This window comes from Macaca nemestrina, chromosome 8 (genome assembly GCF_043159975.1).
Source record: "Macaca nemestrina isolate mMacNem1 chromosome 8, mMacNem.hap1, whole genome shotgun sequence".
Classification (NCBI taxonomy): Eukaryota; Metazoa; Chordata; class Mammalia; order Primates; family Cercopithecidae; genus Macaca; species Macaca nemestrina.
The window spans coordinates 51,032,211-51,051,588 of record NC_092132.1 but is presented as its reverse complement, the minus strand read 5'-3'; the positions used below and the strand labels follow the sequence as shown (position 1 = coordinate 51,051,588).

Sequence of the window (19,378 nt, the reverse complement as noted above, 5' to 3'; positions counted from 1 at the left end):
ACTATAAAAATTCAAAATAGTGTTATAACTTTAATATGTTAAATGTAATCCCCATGGTAACCACAAAGAAAATAGCTATAGATTGTACACAAAAGGACATTAGAAAGGAATTCAAAATTTTTACTACTAAAAAAACAAGTAATTACAAAAGAAGACAGCAATGACAGAAATGAGAGATAAAAATGCTACAGGAAAATTGAAAAGAAGTAGCAAAATTACAGAAGTAATTAATAATAATTACTTTAAATGTAAATGTATTAAACTCTCCAATCAAAAGACAGATATTAGCAAAATGGATCAAAACACATGCTCCAAATATATGCTATCTACAAGAGATTCACTTTCAATCCAAAGGCACAAATAAGTTGAAAGCTAAAGTATGGAAAAAGATAGTTTATGCAAATAGTTACCAAAGAGAGCAGAGGGGGCTATGTTGATGTCAGGCAAAAGAGACTCTAAGTCAAAAAAGTTTACAAGAGAGAAATATATACATGTATGTATATATTCACAAAGCTTCAATACAATTATAAGCATTTACACACCTAATAACAGACCATCAAAATATGAAGCAAAAACTGACAGAATTAAAGGGAGAAAACTTCTACAATAATAGTTGGAACTTCAATACTCTACTTTTAATATTGAATAGAACAATCAGGCAGAAGATAAGTAAGGAAATAGAGGACTTAGACAACACAAAAAAACCAATCTATTGAATATATATATATATATGTATACACACACACACACACACACACACACACAGAGTATTAGTCAATTCTCACATTACTATAAATAATGACCTGAGACTGGGTAGTTTATAAAGAAAAGAGGTTTAATTGGTTCATGGTTTCACAGGCTACACAGGAAGCATGACTGGGGAGGCCTCAGAAAACTCACAATCATGGCAGAAGGCAAAGGGGAAGCAGGCACGTCTGCTTGGCAGGAGCAAGAGGAAGAGTGAAGTGGGAGGTGCTACACACTTTTAAAAACAACCAGATATCATGAGAACTCATTTAGTCTCATGAGAACAGCAAAGGGCAAGTCAACACCATGATCCAACCACATCCCACCAGGCCCCTCCTCCAGCATTGGTGATTACAATTCAACATGAGATTTGGGTGGGGAAATAAATCCAAACCATATCACGCACACTATATATATGTTGTATTATACATAATATATTATCTATTAGATCAATAAACCAATAGATCTAACAGATGTATGCAAAATATTCTATGTAACAACAGCATACGCATTCTTCTCAAGTGCACATAGGACATTTCCAGAATAGACCATATGTTAGGCCACAAATTAAGTCTCATATTTAAAAAGATAGACATCATACTAAGTACCTACTCTGACTACAACAAGAAGTTAGAAATCAATAACATAAATTCATAAATTTGCAGAAATTAAACAACACACCCTTAAATCACCAATGGGTCAAAGAAGAAATAACAAGGGAAATTAGAAAATATTTACAGAAGAAAGAAAATAAAAACACAATATACCAAAATTTATGGGATGCAATGACAGCAGTGCTAAGGGAGAAATTTATAGCTTTAAACACTTACATTAAAAAACAAGAAACATCTCAAACTGACAACCTAACTTTACAAATTAAAGAACTAGAGGCCGGGTGCGGTGGCTCAAGCCTGTAATTCCAGCACTTTTGGAGGCCAAGGTGGGTGGATCACGAGGTCAGGAGTTCAAGACCAGCCTGGCTAAGATGGTGAACCCCTGTCTCTACTAAAAATATAAAAATTAGCCAGACACAGTGGTGGTCGCCTGTAATCCCAGCTACTCAGGAGGCTGAGGCAGGAGAATCGCTTGAACCTGGGAGGCAGAGGTTGCAGTGAGCCGAGATCGCGCCACTGCACTCTAGCCTGGGCGACAGAGCAAGAGTCTGTCTCAAAAAATAAAAAAGAACAAACTAAACCCAAAGCTGGCAGAAGGAAGAAAACAATAAAGATCAAAGCAGACATAAATAGAGAAGAGAAAAACAAAAGAGAAAAATCAATGAAACTAAAAGTTGGTTCTTCAAAAAGATGAACAAAAACGACAAATCTTTAGCCAAATGGACTAAGAAAGAAAAAAGGAGAAGACTCAAATTATAAAAATCAGAAATGTAAGGACATTACTACTGATTCTATAGAAATTTAAAAAGACTGAAAGAGAATACTGTGAACAATTGTACACCAATAAATTGAATAACCTTATATGAAATGGACAAACTCCTAGAAACACAAAACATACCAAGACTAAATCATGAATAAATGGAAAATCTGAATAGACCTATAACAAGTAAGGAGACAATCAGTAATCAAAAATCTCCCAACAAAGTATAGCCCTGGACCTGATGGCTTCAGGGGTGTATTCTATCAAACATTTAAAGAACTAAAGCCAACCTTTCTCAATTCTTTAATTTTAAAAAATTTTCTTTAATTTTTAAAGAAAGATTTGAGAAGGAAATTAAAACGAAAGGAACACTTTCTAATTCAGTCTATGAGGTCAGCATTACTCTGATGCCAAAACCCAGACAAGGACACTAAAAGAAAACTACAGACCAATATTCCTTATGAACACTGATATAAAAATATTCCATAAAATATTGGCAAACCAAATTCAGCAGCATCTTAAAAGTATTATACGACATGACTAAGTGGGATTTATTCTTGGAATACAAGAATGGTTCAACATACAAATATTGGTCAATGTAATATAACACATTAACAGAATGAAAGAAAAACAACACATGATTATCTCAGTTGATGCAGAAAAAGCATTTGACAAAATTCAACACCATTTCATGATTAAAAAAAAACACACACACTGAAGAAAACTAGGAATAGATGGAAACTATGTCAATATAATAAAAACCATATATGAAAAACCTACAGTGAATATAATATTCAATGATGAAAGACTAAAATCTTTTTCTCGAAGAAAACAAAGAGGCTGAGCATGGTGGCTCATGCTGTAATCGCAGCATTTTGGGAGGCTGAGGCAGGCAGATCACAAGGGCAGGAGATTGAGACCAGCCTGGTCAACATGGTGAAACCCCGTCTCTACTAAAAATACAAAAATTAGCTGGGCATGTTGGCAGATGCCTGTAATTCCAGCTACTTAAGAGGCTGAGGCAGAAGAATTGCTTGAATCCGGGAGGGGAGGTTGCAGTGAGCCAAGATCGCATCACTGCACTCCAGCATGGGCGACAGAGTGAGACTCCATCTCAAAAAAAAAAAAAAGAAAGAAAGAAAGGATGCTTGCTTTCACCACATTTATTCAAATAGTAACATAGTACTGGAGTTCTAGCCAGACAATTAGGTAAAGAGAGAGAGAGAGAGAGAGAGAGAGAGAGATCAAAATTGGAAACAAGAAGTAAAATGATCCCTGTTTCCAGATGATATGATTTTATCTGTAGAAAATCCTGAAGATTCCACAAAAACACTGTTAGAACTAATAAATGAATTTAACAAAGTAGCAGGAAACAAAATCAACAGACAAAAATCAGTTGCATTTCTATATACTAACAATGAACTAGTTAGTTCCTTTTGGAAAAGGAAATTACAAAAACAATTCTATTTAAAACTGCATCAAAAAGAATAAAATACTTATGAATCAACCAAGGAGATAAAAAACTTATGCAACAAAAATTACAAAACATTGCTAAAATAAATTAAAGGAGACATAATAAAACACACCTCATATTCATGGATTAGAAGACTTAATAAGATGTCACAATACTATCCAAAGTGATCTACAGATCCAGTGCAATCCCTATTATCCAATGACTTTTTTGGCAGAAATAGAAAAACCCATCCGGGAACATATTTTCCTCTATCCTCCCTAGGCTGGGGCTGTCTCAGGTCTTGGGACTCTGGCAGGGGACTGACGGGCAGAGGCAAAGGGATTGCAGCCTCTGCAGTTGGCCAGGCCAGGCTCTAGGGAAAAAAGTAAATGCTGGGCTAGGGTGGGGGGTGGGTGGGGGCAGATCTGGTGCTGCTGGCAGGAAGCACTTTATCTCTGACCTGGCCAAACATCCTCCAACCCCAAAAGAAATAAGCATTGGAAGTTGGATGAATTAGCCAGTAAGTTTGCTCCTTGTACATCCACTGGTCCCTACAAGCTGAGAGTCTCTCATCATTTTCCTAAGGAACTGTATACCCTGACAGGAGATGAAAAGATCTGCACACAGCGGTTCATTAAGATTAATGGCAAGGTCCGAACTGATTTAACCTACCCTGCTGGTTTCATGAATGTCATCAGCATTGACAAGACCAGAGGGCATTTCCATCTAATCTATGATACTAAGGGTCACTTCGCTGTTCATCCTATTACACCCCAGGAGACAAAGTACAAGTTGTGCAAAGAGAGAAAAATCTTTGTGAGCACAAAAGGAATCCCCCATCTGGTGACTCATGACGCTTTCACCATCTGCTACCCTGATTCCCTCATCAAGGTGAATGACCCCATTTAGATTGACTTGGAGACCGGCAAGATTACTGATTTCCTCAAGTTTGACGCTGGTAGTGTATGTATGGTTACTGGAGGTGCTAATCTGAGACAAACTGGTGTGATCACCAACAGAGAAAAGACATCTTGGATCTTTTGATGTGGTTCATGTGAAAGATGCCAATGGCAACAACTTTATCACCAGGCTCTCCAACAGTTTTGACATTGGCAAGGGCAGCCACTGCTGAAGAGACTGGCAGCCAAATCAGTGGGTGAAATGATCTCTAAGTTACATGTTAGAAAGGTCTTTGTACTTAATTAAAGATAATACAGCATGAAAAAAAAAAGAAAGAAAACCCCATCCTAAAATTCAAATGGAGGCTCACGGGTCCTGAATGGTCAAAACAATATCAAAAAAAAAGACCAAATCTGGGAGACTCACACTTCCTGATTTCAACATGTACTACAAAGCTACAGTAATTATAACATGTGGTGATGCCATAGGATAGGTGTATAGATCAATGGACTAGAATTAAGAGTCCAAAAGTAAACTTTCACATATATAGTAAATTGATTTTTAACTGGGTACCAAGACCATTCAGTGGGTAAAGAATAATCTCTTCAACAAATAGTGCTGAGATAACTGGATATCCACATACAAATGAAGGAATTTGGACCCTTACCTTATATTACTTACAAAAAGTAACTCAAAATGTATCAAATACCTAAGTGTAAGACCTAAGATTATAAAACTTTTAGAAGGGCAAAAGCTTCATGACACTGGATTTCACAATGATTTCTTGGACATGATACCAAAGGCACAGGCAACAAAAGAAAAAAAATAAGACAAATTGGACTTCAAGAAAAATTTTAAACTTTGTGCATGAAAAGACAAAGAGTAAAAAGGCAACCTACAGAATAGGAGGAAATACTTGCAAACTATATATCTGACAGGGATTAATATCCAGAATATATAAAGAACTCCTAAAGCTCAACAACAAAAGATTCAATTAAAAAATGGGCAAAGAACTTGAATAGACATTTCTCCCAACAGAGATATATAAATGGCCAATAAGCAAATGAAAAGATGCTCAACATCACTAATCATTAGAGAAATGCACATCAAAACTGCAATGATATACTACTTCACACCCATTAGAATGGCTACTACTTAAAAAGAAAACAGAAAATAACAATGTTGGTGAGGATGTAGAGAAATTGGAACCCTTGTGCACTGCTAGTAAGAATGTAAAATGGTACAGCCACTGTGAAAAACAGCACAGCAGTTCCTCAAGAAATTAAAAATAGAACTATCATATAATCCAGCAATTCTACTTCTGGGTATATGCCCAAAATCATTAAAAACAGGGTCTTGAGATATGTGTAAACCCATGTTCATAGCAGTTACTCACAATAGTTAAAACATGGAAGCAATCCAAGTGTCCATCAACAGATAAATGGATAAACAAAATGTGGTATACACTACAATGGAATAATATTTAGCCTTATAAAGGAAAGAAATTCTGACAAAACAGAGATGAACCTTGACAACATTATGCTAAGTGAAATAAGCCAGTCACAAAAAGACAAATACCGTATAAGTCCACTTATATGAGGTACTTAGAGCAGTCAAAATTATAGAGACAGACAGTAGAGTGGTGGTTGCCAGAAGCCGAGGGGAGGGAGAAGTGGGGAGTTGTTATTTCATGGGTACAGTTTCAGGTTTACAAGATAAAAAGAGTTATGGAAGCCAGGTGTGGTGTCGTGTGCCTGTAGTCTCAACAACTTGGGAGGCTAAGGCGGGAGGATCGCTTGAGCTCAGGAGTTGGAGGATTTAGTGCACTATGATTGCACCTGCAAACAGCCACTACACTCCAGCTTAAGCAATATGAAACTCTATCTCTTTTAAAAGTTTTAAATTTTTAAAATAAATTTTAGCCTGGGTGTGGTGGGTCATGCCTATAATCCCAGCACTTCGGAAGGTCGAGGCAGGCAGATTGCTTCAGCCCAGTAGACCAGCCTGGGCAACAGGGCAAAACCATGTCTCCACAAAAAAACACAAAAATTAGCTGGACATAGTGTTGCAAGCCTGTAATCCCAGCTACTTGGGAGGCTGAGACGGGAGGATCGCTTGAGCCCAGGAGGTTGTGGCCTCAGTGAGCCAAGATCATGCCATTGCACCCCAGCCTGGGTGACAAAGCAAGGCCCTGTCTCAACAAATGAGAATTAAATGAATTTTTAAAAAAATTTTAAGAATTAAAGAAATGGATGGTGGTTGATGGTTACACAACATTATGAACATACTTAATACCACAGAACTGTACACTTAAAATGGTTAAGATTATAATTGTTATGTGTATTTTAACACAAAAAAATGGAGGTGTGTTATGTGTATTTTAACACGATAAAAAATTACAGGTATGGTGGCTCATGCCTGTAATCCTAGCACTCTGGGAGGATCACTTGAGCCCAGGAGTACGAGACTGCAGTGAGCTATGAGCACGCCACTGCACTCCAGCCTGGGCAACAAGAGTGAGACCTTGCCTAGAAAAAAAATGGAGGAAAATATTTATGCAGGGGTGGGCAGTATGCCATTCAAATAGCATGGATTCAGCCCAGCATATTGACTCATGCCTGTAATCTCAGCACTTCAGGAGGCCGAGGTGGGAGGATTGCTTGGGCCCAAAAGTTGGAGACCAACCTGGGCAACAAAGTGAGACCCTGTTTCTTAAAGAAACAAACAAACAAACAAACAAAACACAAAAAAAACAAATAGTATGGTTAACGGTTAGGAAGGCTACTCTGAGGAGGTGATGACTGAGCAGCTAGATGTAAACTAATTAAGGAAGCCAGTAATGTTTAGGAATGTTCTCTTCTACATGAAAATAACACATTTCCTAGAAACATAAAAGAAGATATGAATATCTAGACAGACATTCCATATTCCTGGATGAATACTCTAAATTATCTCATTTTTTCTCTAAATTAATTGACAAAATAATTCTAAGATTAATCCAGAAAAATAACTGATATAGAGTAACCAATAAAATACTGAAAAAGAAGGATACTACAGAGGAATTTGATCTCCTAAATAATAATAAATCTTGAAATCCATATTAAAATACTGTTCAAGAACAGAAAAATCAATAGGGAAAGAATGGATTATTTAAGTGTTATTACAATTGGGCAACTGTTTTCTAAAATTTACATTCCTAACTCATTCCTCACACCAAAATTATAGATGACAGAACCTGCAGAAATGAAAGTAAGCATCTCTGAATTTCAGCGTTTTGTAAAAAACCTAGAACATCGTAAGTTCTCAAACACTGTATGGCAAATGAATTAATAAATGAATGAGATGAGACATAGAGCTTCTTACCGAGGAAATGAAAGGAGTCATCCTGCATTTTGTTATTTGTTTAATTCACTTGTTTATCCATTTAATTCACCTATATCGAACACCCACTTGGTGCCATCAACATCTCAAGGTATAGGAATGACTGAAGTCTCAACGTGTCCAGGAAGGTCGATCATATTTTTCACAATAAAGGGCTCCACCCAGATCCAATTTTCAAGCAGATCCCCTTTTACCTAAAAGGTACTTAGCATTCTGGAAGCCTCAGTATTGTTCCATCCATTAGAGGAACCCAGATGTGGTTTGCTGACACAGTACTAACAAAAAGAGTGGGTCTTCTAACTCATCTTCCTTAGCAGCACAAACTCTTCCCACCCTAGGATCAGAAACCAGGCTGAGATGTATGGAAGCCTCCAGTACTAGGCTACCCAGACAGAAAGCAACATCCAGGTCAAAGCATCACTGTCTGACCACATGACCCTTCTACACTTGGGTTCCCAAGGCACTGCTAGGAGTCAACAGCTCCACCTAGTGACCAGAGTCTGGCCTTCATCAAAGGCTCAGGCACTGCAGCAGTTGAGAATTTCTCTTTATGGGTATTTCCTCAGGCATAAATAATGCAACTAAAACATACGTTTTCATTTTCTACTACTTATGGAATAAACATTAATGTTTTGTGTTTTCAAAGCTATGTAAGTCAAAAAAAATCCTTTAATAATGTTTATGGAGAACTGAAAAATTGTTACCTGAGCTCTCGTAAAAAAATTCACAGTGAAAAAACAAATAATTCTGTGCAAAAGTCTGTTTATTAAACCTATATTCATCTTACAACAAAATCAGAAGTTAATAACTAAGGTGTCACTGATTTCAACAGACTATTTCCATCAAACTTTAAAGTTTGCTCATTTTTCATTTAATTAATAATTTAATACCCACCCCCCTCTACCAACACAACCCATGGGGAGAAAATAAGTGTAAAGCTCTGACAATATAAAATGCTGTAGAAAATAATCCTGTCAGTCATATTGATAGCTAGAATGATTTGCCAGTTTTTATAGCCATCATAACAGCAGCCTGTGATTTGAAATCTTATAAAAACAGGAAGCTGTGTACTTAAAGACATGCCTAGAATTCCTGATATGATGGGAGACAATTGTTGTGATCTGTTGCTGCCACCAGCAGGCCATTCTCACAAAATGGTATTTTCCCCTTTGCTTTTTGTTTTGTTTCCAACTTATCTACCGATATTTCTTGACCACCACATTCTTTAATCAGGATAATTAGATAAAATAACAAATCTTTTTCATGAGTATCCTCAGTAACAATCACTTCTTTAAAATCTACCATATATAACCTTTTTTAACAAACAGGCCTAATCTTTCTGCTTATCTTTTATTCTTTTTTTTTTTTTTTTCAAAAGCTCCTAAATCCTTGCATTTTCTAAATCAGGTTCCTGGTAAATATATCTTAATATGAGAACAAGTGATCCTGGCATAAAAGGTAGAAGCCCACAGTTCCTCACACTGATGACTGCTATAAGATATTCTGCCGGGCGCGGTGGCTCAAGCCTGTAATCCCAGCACTTTGGGAGGCCGAGACAGGCGGATCACGAGGTCAGGAGATCGAGACCATCCTGGCTAACACGGTGAAACTCGTCTCTACTAAAAAATACAAAAAACTAGCTGGGCGAGGCGGCGGGTACCTGTAGTCCCAGCTACTTGGGAGGCTGAGGCAGGAGAATGGCGTGAACCTGGGAGGCGGAGCTTGCAGTGAGTCGAGATCCGGCCACTGCACTCCAGCCTGGGCGACAGAGTGAGACTCTGTCTCAAAAAAAAAAAAAAAAAAAAAAAAAAGATATTCCTTAAATTTTCATTTAGCTTGTGAATTTAAGCCTGGTGCATACAAACAAGTTCTATAGCCACATCAACCCGGGATCAGATCCAGCTCTTAGCATTGTGCTCTTGGGAAGCATTTAACCTTTCTAGGCATTACTATCCTCCCTGTAAAATGAGGATAATAAATAATACCCATGTCTTAGGATTGACAAGAGGAATAAATGAAATAATGCATATAAAGCATTTAGCAAAATGTCTGGCACATAGTAAGCCATCAATGAATGACTCATTATTACTATTATTAAAGTGTAAAAATTAAGAATTCCGTATAATCAGAAGCCAAATCAATGGCAGAGTTCTGACTAGAACCTCCAAATCTGCTGATTCCAAGCCACGGGCTTTGAACATCGTATTGCAATGATGCTGACTTTCTATTTATCTAATTAAGATGAAGACTGTGGTTCTTTTGGGATAGGCCAAAATTGCTGCAAACATCACTTTTCAAATATGAAGTCCTTTTTAAGCCCAGAATTATACAAACCATTAGGTTCCACTGGACACCTCTCCTACATCTGAAAACAGCTTTCTCCCCCTTGGATGACAGAAGTGGTATTTTTATGGTAATATTCTCATAAGAAGCAAGTACATGAGATTCCTCTCTAAGCTCTGAAATTTTTCTTTTGCAGAGCTTCTCATAAATAAAGCAGCTCTCTATTATGTGTTTCTGTCTGGCAATGCTATTCAATATGTTCATGGTGGAGCACAGTCATGAGGGGCGCTCTCCAGCAGTTAGTGGAAATAATTTCTAGTCTACTTGAAAGTGGTAACCAAAGGCAGGTTCCTTTGATGTCTTACTGAGAAAGCTGCCATGCAGCATCAGACAAGGCAGTGTGAATTCCCGTCTAGCCTGTGGCTAAGTTTTGTGGATCAGGAGCTGGGGAAGACCAGAAATGCCAAAGGTCTACTTTGCTACAGAGAAAATAAGTGAAGTGACCATGTCTCAATGGTAAGTCTCGCATAGGTACCTTTAAAATATTGTCCTATAGATTCTTATATCTCCCTTTCAACTTGAATGAGTAATCATTCTGGACTTGCTGTCTCATCAAATGTTAAAATATATATTAATTATTCCTATGTCTGCAATGCTTTCTAAACAAGGATTTCTAAAAATTTTTCCACCCTTTGGAGGTTAACTTATTGCATGGAAACTAAATACTGGAGGTTACTGAGTTCCAAGATTAAAGGGGGAATTTACAGTGTTTGCATCCCAAATTAGCTTTATTAAAGGGACTAGAAAGTTTTATAAAGGGTATGGATTGTTAACAAGTGATAGAAAAATTTATTGATCTCAATCCCATCTCAATACACAGGCACCAGAGCCTTCTTTATTGCCTATTATATTTTTTAAGGCTCTAGTTCTGCATAGTCAATGGTGGTTCACAGTGTATGGGAAACAAATGGACAGCAATGCTCTTTGGCATTTGGTCAACCCTCTGAATCATGTAGCTCTTTCCCATCTTTTAAGGGCGTAACCACTTCTAAGAATCTTATCACCAAAGACAATATGACAATATAACTAACTGATCTCAAAGCCACTTTTTAGTGCCTCCACTACAGAGAAAGTGTTTGTACTCATCCAATGGTCTTTCCCTGTCCCACATTTCCCTTTGTTTCCATAGAAAGGTTGGACACCACAGATCATTCTTCAAGCCCTCAACAACTTGCTAAGCAGGTACTCACCATGGGTCAGGCTCTAGGACACCATGGGAAAAACTGAGGCAGGAGCACACTCAGCATTTAAGGTATAGCAAGGGGGACAGTGGGAATGAAGTGTTGTTAGCAAAGGGGAGATGAGGTCAGAAAGATAATAGAGCCAGATCATGTTAGGCCTGGAGGCCACTGTGAAATTTTTAACTTAGACTCTGAGCGAGAGAAGACTGAAGGGAAAAGGTAATAAATAATTTTTTCCTTTGGTAATTAAGAGCAAAATTACCAAATAATCAGAAGTAGATACTCTAGTATTAGGTACCATGTTTCCATCACCCTAGGCATTGCCAGAGGGCCTTCCACACACACACCCAGGCACCTCAGGATTGAGCCAGAAGTTCAGAGAGGCCCATAACCTGGTTTCATAAATCAGCCCATGAACTGGGGTCTGAACAGGGGCTTTGGCCACCCCATTCACCTTCCTCTTGCTTTCTTACACTTGCCCACTCCTAATTTCCCTAATCTCTGCCCCAGGAACTTCTCCTTAATCACTAGACTGAGCAGGATAGTGGCTGCTCTGTGTGATAAACCAAGTCCCTTATTCCAGCTGGCATGCCCTTGACTTGGCCAGAGCTGTGGCCCCTCCTAACTGCCTCTGGACTCTGGTGTAATGCGTGAGCCAGCTTAAGTTAGTTTAGCCACTGAGTAGAAGAGAACATGAAGGCCAGGAAGGAAAAAAAAAAAAAGCATCACTCACAGCTGCCTTAGAGCCACTTTGTTTGATGCCCCCTGAATTAGAAACTGATTTCCAAGGCCAACCATTCGGGGGGAATCTGGCTACATTCCAACCTTATCGTGTTTAATGAGGCCTCATGATGAAAACACAAGGCTTCTCCTTGATGGTTGCCTCCTAAGGTAGAGGTTTGAATAAAGGAAGAAAGATTAGAGGAGCTGGTTTCAGATAATAAAGCTAGCAGCGTATGCTTTGCTAGTGATTGAAATTTAAAATATGAATAGGATTCAGAGGATAAAGGTTAATGTGACACACTATTGCTACGGTTATTGCTAACAGTAGAAAATAGTCATTACTTGTTAACATTTCTAAAGCGCTGATATAAGCCACAGGCTATCAGCACTACTGCTGCTCTCATTATGACAGATTAAATAACAATCATATAAATAATCACTCAGTCCAAAACTTGATAACAAATTCGACAATGCCAAAAACAAAAACCAAAACCATAGCCTATAGGTACACCAATGTTCTTTGCAAAGCTCTTATAAACTACTTTTTCAAAGCTTATTAGGTACCACGCTCCCCACCATACCCAGTATCTAGTGAATGGCTTTACATCCATTGGTGTCATTAAAATTGTGCTGACTGTCCATTGTCAGAGGGAAGTGCTTCTTCACCTTTCTGGTGAAGGGAGCTCAGTTTATTTAACTCCTGGCCTCCCTTTGCAACCTGTTTCACCCTTGCCCTTGGGAGATAGTGATTTCTCTGACTGGTAAATTTATCAAGAATATCTCCACCTTGCCATGTGGTTAATTTGATCAATGGGATGTAAATGAAAGTGTAGTATGCAATTTTGAGAATAAGCCCTTAAGAGGAAGTCTTCTCCTTCTCTTTTTTGTTGGCTGAAATGCAAATGTGATTGCTGGAGCCAGTGCATAACACAAGGTGGAAGCTGCATAATAGGGACTGGGGAGCCACAACAAGCTAGGAGCTGGGGTCCCCAGCGACTGAAATTACCACACCAGCCCAGACTGCCGTCCCAGACTTTCACCTGAGAAATAAACTTCTACCTCACTTAAGCCCCCGTATTACAGGTTTTCTGACACTTACAGCCACAAAATAGGAGCAGGGAGTCCAAGAATGCTAGGGGAAAGGGAACAGCCCAGGAAAAAGTCATTAGAGGATACCCAGGGAAATAAGTCCAAATAAAAAGTTTAGTGACTGAGATTAAGCATGAACAAAAGGTATATAAATAAGAGGAAAAAACAAGTATTTGGTGAACCATACTAACAAGTCATGAACTTGTATTTATACCCTAAGATTTGTATTCAAGTACATATAATGGGTCCTTGTTAATAAGCATATATATATATTAAATGAATATTCATAAATCACTTAGAAGAGTCCCTGGCACGCAATGAGTATTACACAGCTGCTATTAATTTAAAATAAAATAAGTAAGAGTAAATGATGTGATGGTTAATTTTATGTCAACCTAGCTAGACTATGGTGCCCAGTTGTTTGGTCAAACACTAGTCTAGAGGTTGCCATGCAGGTATTTGTGGATGTGGTTAACATTTACACTAAGTTGTCTTTAAGTAAAGCAGATTACCCTCTATAATGTGAGTAGCCCTCATTCAACCAGCTGAAAGTAATAAAAGCAAAGACTGAGGTTCCCAAAAGAAGGAATTCCTCAAAACTGCAACATGGAAATTCTGCCTGAGTTTCCAGCCTGCTGGCTTACCCTACAGATTTTCAATTTGCCAGCCCCTACAGTTCCTTTAGCCAATTTCTTAAAACCAATAAATTCCTAAGTATATAGATAGATATAGAGATATAGATATAGATATATAGAGAGAGATCTCATATTGTTTCTGTTTCTCTGAAGAACTCTGACTAATACAAACGGAAAGTGAAAACAGGCCTGCTGTAGAAGTCACTGGAACTCTTTGTTGACAACCAGCAGGTGGGATAAAGGACCCACTAGAACCTTGCTCAGTGCACCATCACTTCCCGTCCCAACCCTACTTTCATGGCCCTGAGGAACAACCTCTACAGAACCTCAAAAGTTCAGTCACCCTCCTTCCCTTGCTGCCGTTTTAGAGCAGAAGATGAAAGGGACCACGATGGTCACAGTTCATCCCAGAACTAGCAGTAAATGCTTACAGGTATGGGGTTTCTTTTGGGGGTGATGAAAATGTTCTGGAATAAGACAGTGGTGTTGGCTAAACAACACTGTGAATGTACTAAATTCTACTGAATTGTTCACTTTAAAATAATCAATTTTAGGGTTTTCTGCGGTGGCTGGAGAGGTGGTCGGGGAAGTAGGAACCTCCTGCCAGGCTCATGGCGGCTTCTTTTCGCTCCGCGGCGGGAAGCGCCTTCCCCACAGAACATCAATGCAAGCTTGAATAAGAAAAACAAATTCTTCCTCCTAAGCCATGGCATATCAGTTATACAGAAATACCACTTTGAGAAACAGTCTTCAGGACAGCCTAGATGAGCTCATACAGTCTCAACAGATCACTCCCCAACTTGCCCTTCAAGTTCTACTTCAGTTTGATGAGGCTATAAATTCTGCATTGGCTCAGAGGGTCAGGAACAGAGTCAATTTCAGGGGCTCTCTAAATACATACAGATTCTGCGATAATGTGTGCACTTTTGTATTGAATGATGTTGAATTCAGAGATGACAGAACTTACTAAAGTGGATAAAGTGAAAATTGTAGCCTGTGATGGTAAAAATACTGGCTCCAATACTACAGAATGAATAGAAAAAATATGGCTTTTTTATGCCATCTTCTGTTATTCATTGCTTTTGAAGAGAAGCATAGAAGAGACTTTTTATTTATTCTAGAACTGCAGAAATGACTACACTGTGCTATACCAGAGAATTCCAGTAGAAAGAAACTTGTAACTCTGTAGCCTCTTACATTACCTTTATTATACAGCATGAAAAAAACAACTTTTTTTAATGACAAAAGTTGTTGCCTTCCTAAGAACCTTCTTTAATAAATTCATTTTAAAACTCTGAAAAAAAATAATCAATTTTATGCTACATAAACTTCACTTCAATAAATTTTTAATTATTATTTATAATATGTGAATTTTACCTCAATTTTAAAAAACTGCAAGATAAAAAAATTTTTAAAAAAAGGGAAATATCTCCACCTTCTTCCTCCTGGAAATGAGTTTGCTTGTAGAAAACACAAGCTCTCAAGGCAGGGTGCAGTGATTCTTGCCTGTAATCCCAGCATTCTGGGACACCAAGGTGGCTGGACTGCTTGAGGCTAGGAGTTCAAGACCAGCCCTGGAAACATAGCGAGAGCCTATCTCTACAAAAAGTAAAATAAAATTAGTCAGGCATGGTGGCACATGCCTATAGTCCCAGCTACTAGGTAGACTAAGGTAGGAAGTCACCTTGAGCCCAGAAGTTTGAGGCTGCAGTGAGCTATGATAGTGCCACTGAACTCCAGCTGGGGCAACAGAGCAAGATCCTATCTCAAAAACAGCAACTACAAGAAAACAAAAAACACAAGCTTCTTCTGTGCCTCCAAACCCTGAAGCTTACCTGGGAAGCATTTCCTCGTGGGTAGGACAGAGCTCAGTATTAACAACCCACTTGGGTAACAGATGTAAAGTCAAGTCAATCAAGTAAGCTATTATAAAAAATGAAAGGGATATTTTGACCTCCATGTATACTTTTTGTTTCCCACCTTAACAAAGTATGAAAGCTGAAAGAATCCCAGAGCTGATAGCTCCCACTAATGGTGGTTTTCCACACACATTCAGTCTTGTCTCACATGACCACATGTATCCTTGGTACGGAGAGACTGAGATATTTGGAAGCCTAGCCTGGACTCGTAAGACTTCCACTCTGCTTTTGCAATCCTTGCTTTCTCGTTGCTTGGTGTGTATGCTTTCTTAAAGATGAGTAAACCTAAAGCTGGATGCAGCCCACAGTGTCTTGTGACCTTGTGTTTTTGTCTTGTGAGTTGTCGGTTTGAGCAATCTGAGCAGAAAGGGTAGTCAATCAAATCAACTGCTTCAATGTTAAAATACCATGTCTATTGTTCTGTGAAAGGATAAACATAAGATTCAGATCTCATGAAATTCACACACTTTAATCCAAAACCCAATTCTTTAATTAATTCACTTGAAAAGAGAACATGATATGAAACACTCACATTAGTTCATTTTTTTCTTGCATTTACAATCTGTCTCAGGAACCTGGCATGGTGAAATCACAGAAAAGGCAGGACAGTGCACTGGAAAGAGCTTCAGATTTTGAGGTAAAAGAGAGGCTGGTGTTCAAATTTCAGCTCTGTCACTGAATGATCTTGAATAATTATTTAATCTCTGTAAGCCTTAAATCTGTAAAACAGAGATAATAGAGTATTTGCTCTGTTCAACTCTCAGCATTGTTGTGAGAAGCAAACCACTTAACTTTAAAGAGATAAATAAATGTAGGTTATCACATGTTTCAAGCACCTGATTTTCACACGTTCATTTTGGTCTGTTTCAGAAAACCTTTGATCCTATCTTATCTCATTTATTTATATTAGTCCATAATGGCTATACTACATACATAATAAACAGAGGTTTATAAATACTAAACTTTTACTTAGCACCATTATATTTATGTAAGAGATGGAAGCATTAGATTGACATTCCTATAGGTTTTCTTTAAACAAATGTAGCAGTTGTAATTTTGTTCCACTCAGATGCTAAACAGCAGTATACATCTGTATTGGTCAGAATTGTCCAGAGAAACAGAACCAATAGAAGATAAATAGAAAGAGATATATAGATATATAGAGAGAGTTATTCTGGGAATCAACTCACATAATTATAGAAGGCAGGAAGTCCCAAAAATCTGCTGTCTCAGCCTCAGTCTGAAGGCCTGAAAAGGGGGTAAGGGGTTGCTATAGTCTGAATGTTTGTGTCATTCCCAAATTCATATGTTGAAACCACATTACCAATGTGATATTAGGAGGTGGGGTCTTGGGGAGGTGATCAGGTCATGAGGGCAGAGTCTCATGAACAGAATTAATCCTTTATAAAAGAGGCCCAAGAGAGACTCCTTGTCCCTTCCACCATGTGAGGTCACAGCTACACGGTGCTATCTATGAAACAGAGAGCAGGCCCTCACCAGACACTGGCTCTGCTGGTGCCTTGTTCGTGGACTCCCCACCCTTCAGAACTGTAAGAAACAAATTTCTGTTGTTTATGAGCTATCCAGTTTATGGTATTTTGCTGTAGCACCTCAAATGAACAAAGACATGGGTGATAGTTTAAGTCCCAGTCTGAGTCCAAAGGCCCGAGAACTAGGAGCTCTGATGTCAGAGGATAGGAGAAGATGGATGTTCCAGCTCAAACAGAAAGTGCTTTTACCCTCCCTGCCTTTTCATTCTATTCAGGTCCTCAAAAGATTGGATGATACAAACATCGCTGGTAAAGCAAATCTCTTCTAGAGGTAAAGGCTAATCTCTCCTGGAAACACTCTCGCAGACACATCCAGAAATACTCAGGAAGGATTTTGACTCCCAATTTCAAATTCTAACTTCATCTATAATTACTACATAAACTATGCATACCCCCAGAGATGAAATTTTTAATAATAAAACAGGGAATGGGTACAGTGGCTCACACCTGTAATCCCAATATTTTGGGAGACAGAGGCAGGAAGACTGCTTGAGGCCAGGAGTTTGAAACCAATCTGGACAACATAGCATGATCCTATCTCTACTTCAAAAGAAAAAAAAAGGAATACGTGAAAATAAATATGTTGCAGGTACAAAGGATTTATTTTTTATTTGTTTATTTATTTTTCAGACAGAGTCTTGCTCTGTAGCCCAGGCCGGAGTGCAGTGGCATGATCTCGGCTCACTGCAACCTCTGCCTCCTGGGTCAAGCAATTCTCCTGCCTCAGCCTCCCAAGTTGCTGGGACTACAGGCACATATCACCATGTCCAGCTTATTTTTGTATTCTTAGTAGAGATGGGGTTTCACCATGTTGGCCAGGATGGTCTTGATCTCTTGACCTTGTGATCTGCCCACCTTGGCCTCCCAAAGTGCTGGGATTACAGGTGTGAGCTACCATGCCCGGCCGGAATTTTTATGCTGTAGATATCTATGATGTTATATTTTTTTTAACTACTCAAAAATAAGTCTTCAGTATTTTGTTTACATTTCCTCAAAAAACAAAAATAAAGGAATTGTTAATTTTGGTCTGCTTTGGAATTTTATTACCTTCTTACTCAAAAAAATAATTTTTTAATAAATCTTAAAAAAATTGTAAAGATTAAATTACACCAAACACTTCAGGTTTTCAAGTAAGTGTAACAAACTCCAACAAACTATTGTCTGTCAAGGCACTTTTTTTTTCTTTTTTTACAATTTTTACATCATAAAAGCTATATTCTGAATTAGTAATGGTTTTGTGAACAACAGAATATCTTAGGGATAGAAGTTTGTAATGGTTTGAAACAAAGATCACAGGTTAGCTATAGAAAAGTGCCATAGGAAACTGGTCTAAACCAAAAACATTTATATCATACAAGGTAAGACAAAATAATATCCCTTTCTACCAAGTCATGTTGAAGCCTTCCTTGAATACCAAAATAGCATATCTACAAATCCCTCTAGGATACAATATATTAATTTGGGAACAAGTCAGAAAAACAAAGCCATATGCTAATTATACATGTTGTTTGCTGTGAGTCACAGTCAAAATTTTAATCTTGCCAACATAATATTAAGACACAGTTGCTCAGGCAATGTGACTGTAGGCCATAATTGAGCCACTCAAATGAAATGCCAGCCAGATTTTTTTCACTTGCTCCTTTGTCATACACCATTTTAAATGGATGGATAGACTGTCTAGAAGTTTAATTCTGCAGATCAGAGCTGCTCATGTTTAAATTCACCTTTAGTAATTCAATCCTAATGAGAATGTGATTGAAATGTATTTACATTGTCGTTTAGAGCCAGAACATTATGACATAAAGCTGTGTGAAAGGTGTATTTGTGTAATTAGAAATGAATTATGTATGTGACTTACATTATTACCCATTGCAGTGACAGCTTCTGTCAGCTCATGCAGCAGATTGACAGATCGCAGAAGCAAAAAGGGAAGTCTGGATGCTGTCAGATGCAAGAAAAAACTGCTGGCTCTGCTTTCTTCAGTGTTGAGCACAGCTCCATGCTCAGCAGTTGGCCTGAATAAATACCTTGAAGCTGAGATCTATGAGCAAGGAACATGATCATGGTGGTTAAAGAAGTAAAA

The 19,378-nt window shown here is 38.2% G+C and overlaps 1 protein-coding gene and 2 pseudogenes across 3 annotated transcripts in view; 2 read left to right on the top strand and 1 right to left on the bottom strand.

The window, feature by feature from the left end:
• The first annotated feature begins 904 nt into the window (after positions 1-904).
• LOC105497243 (small ribosomal subunit protein eS4, X isoform-like) lies at positions 905-4,706 on the top strand (annotated as a pseudogene).
• Positions 4,707-9,203: 4,497 nt separating this feature from the next.
• LOC105497240 (RAD54 homolog B) overlaps positions 9,204-19,378 on the bottom strand; it is a 114,734-nt gene continuing 104,559 nt past the window's right edge. The window contains exons 16-17 of one of the 3 annotated variants that reach the window (XR_011606874.1): positions 16,278-19,336; positions 9,204-16,165 (exon numbers count right to left, since the gene is read on the bottom strand). The gene's annotated coding sequence lies outside the window, so the exon portion shown is untranslated. Of the gene's footprint in view, positions 19,337-19,378 lie in introns of all 3 variants that reach the window. The other 2 variants (XR_011606875.1, XR_011606873.1) reach the window with 2 other exon arrangements.
• Positions 14,533-14,860, top strand: LOC139355806 (transcription initiation factor IIA subunit 2 pseudogene; annotated as a pseudogene).